This window comes from Marmota monax, unplaced genomic scaffold, assembly GCF_021218885.2.
Source record: "Marmota monax isolate L192 unplaced genomic scaffold, Marmota_monax_Labrador192_F-V1.1 WCK01_AAM20220418_F8-fsc00015, whole genome shotgun sequence".
In the NCBI taxonomy this organism is placed as follows: Eukaryota; Metazoa; Chordata; class Mammalia; order Rodentia; family Sciuridae; genus Marmota; species Marmota monax.
The window spans coordinates 26,061,485-26,064,470 of record NW_026692194.1 but is presented as its reverse complement, the minus strand read 5'-3'; positions in this window follow the sequence as shown (position 1 = coordinate 26,064,470).

The window sequence follows — 2,986 nt, the reverse complement described above, 5'->3', positions numbered from 1 at the left end:
TTTGCAGTTACAGTCTTAGAAGAAGGCGGTGCTTCTATTGCCTCTTTAATGCCTCGGAGCTCAGATGTACCTCTGAGCTGCAGTGAGACTCCAGTGCAGACAACAGGCTCCAGGTGTGGAGGCAAAGGGAGAGCTGCAGCATTTTGCAGCCTCCCAGGCTCAATCTGGAAACCTATAAATGATTTGTGAGAGTAATAAAGGTTCTGAAATAAGACCATACAGGAAAAGAACAATGCTGGAGAGCCACACGGAGGTCGAATAGAGAACACAATTGTTCCCTTAGTGGTGACCAAGTTTATTACCAGTTGCTAAACCATGTATAGTTAATTGTATGTAATTTTGATGGACAAATGTGAATTTTGTCATTCTAACAATTCCTCTTGTCTTTATGAAGCCCTGCAGTTAAAGACACCTCCCCTTTGTATTATTATATGTAAATACATGGGCAGTTTAAGAGTAGGCAAAACCAAATGATCAGCACTTCCAAATGGAACACATTTCTATTTGGATATGTGACATATTTCACATCTCTAGCTGGGAGATGTAATTCAAAAATTCTTGCTTGGCTTATGATGTATAATTTTGAAGTAAGAAGCAACACAAGCTTTTAAGAGCTCATTGTATTAGTGATTTTAGAAGATTTTCTCAGGAAGGAAATGAATGCGGGGAGAGTTTGTGATTCATTTAATAAAACAGTAGAGCTGATGAAAATAGCTTTAAAGTGGTAGAGTTTTCAGGAAGCAAAGCTCCCAAAGCCAGGAGGCAGCACATCAAATGTTTAATGACATTGAGGTACCAGTGACAATCAGGAAAGGGGTTCAGACTGGCTTGAAATACTATCATCATTTAAAAAAAAAAAACGCTCTTCGTTGATGATGAAAACTGCTGGTACGTTGCTGAACATTCTGGATAATGAATACCACTTGAGAGATGGGGGAAGGAAGCTGCTGGAACAAAAGAAATTAAGCAATATTGAGCCCCTTGGCTGAGATTGTTGTGCCTGAAGAGAGAGAGGAAAAAAAATCACCCCAGATTAAAAAGAATGCTTTCCTCCTAAGACACTGACTTCTTTCAGATTTAAAAGTTGACTTTTTTTCTACACTGGGATAGATTTTAACTAGGTCTCCTTACAATTTAAAGTCAAACTAATAGAAATGCATTCAACCTTTGACTGTGCTTACCAGTTATTCTTTATGTTATTTCCTAACTGTCAGCATTTATGCCAACATGTATTAATGGAACTAATGTTCTGTGGTGGTGAATTCTTAGGTGTGTGGCTCTTATTTAGGCCACATACATGCTTTTAAGGTGTTGAGCCAAAAATGGCAAGCAGGTTTCAAGTCTTGTGTCCGTACCTACTGATTGATATTCTGTGTGGAGAAATTCAATGAAGGGGAAAGAAGGACTGTTGTACCTCTAATGCCTTGGAGCTCAGATGTACCTCTGAGCTGCAGTGAGAGTCCAGTGCAGACAATAGGCTTAGGAAGCCTGTTGATAAGTGGTAGGGAATGGAGGGAGTGGTGGTAGCCTGGGAGCCATGGTCTCACTATTAGACTTGTAAGTCCTCAACTAGAAACCTTCAGTGATACGACAATACAATATTTGTTGAACTGAGTAGATACTAACTTCTTCAGGGAATCATTGAGTGTATTCTTCAGGTATAGGTTGCTCAAACTACCTCTGAGGGAAACCTTTCTCCACCCAACTTCTTTGAAAGTTAATAACTGGAGAAAGACTTTGAATAAAATTGGCTGTCTTCAAGACACTCCATTTTTTTTCCTAGTGAAGGATAACATATTTAAAAATAGAACATTCACGGACTAAAAGAGAAATATCTCATGGACAATATCAAAATCAGAAACACAAATGGTGGCAGGGATGAAGCCTCAGACCAGCTGGAATCCAGGGCTGGAAGCATGTTCTGGTAACTGGAAGTTTGATATCCTTGTACTGATGCTACTAAATTTTTTCCTCACAAGGTTTGGAGACTGTTATGGCCCTGGTAGGGCTTCTACTTCTTGTTACAGGAATCAGGGAAAGACCTGCTTCTGACCAGCACCTTGGGTTGAAGATTTTAGGCTCAATTCCTGTGTAGTGATCCAGCCCAGCCTTTTAACTGAAAACCTACGTAAGGTGCTGTCTAAGTGGGCATCTGCCATATTCCTAATACCATTCCAAGGTGATAACTCTTATCTACCAATACCACCTTATCTGGGAAAAAGTAACCCCCCAAAACAAAAAACTACACACTAAAAAACCAAACCAAACCAAAAACTCTTGGACAGGAAGGGATAGAGAAGAGGAGAAAATAAGATAAACAACTTTAACACAAAAATATGATATGAGGGGCTGGGGATGTGGCTCAAGCAATAGCGCGCTCGCCTGGCACGTGTGCGGCCCGGGTTCGATCCTCAGCACCACATACAAAGATGTTGTGTCCGCCAATAACTAAAAAAAATAAATAAATATTAAAAAAAAAAAAAAAAATATGATATGATTACAAATAAAAATCCCCCCCAAACTCTTCTAGCTTTCCGTTTTTCTTGAGTGAGTCTTGATGTACTGCCTAAAAGTTTTTCCATTTCATCTATATTTTCAAATTCATTGGCATAAAGTTGTTAATAATATCTTTTTTCCCTAATATATTTGTGTGTCAACTCTAGTGACAATCCTTTTTATTTATCCTGGTTTTGGTCTGTGTACCTCCTATTTTTGATCAAGTTCACAAAAGGTTTTGTCAATATCATTATTGCTATTGAAGAACAAACTGGTGCCCAACTCAGACCTTTGTATTGTATGTTTATTTTATTAACTGTTCACAAATCTGGTTTGTTTATTAAAAAAATCCCCCCAAAAGCTGTAAAAGCGAATATGATAAATAATGGGAAGATGAAAAAGATAAATTCAACTCAGTTGAAACTGAATAATAGATTAAAACTTAGCTTTCAAATACCCTTTAGTAGTTTAGTTGCATCAAGGATACACA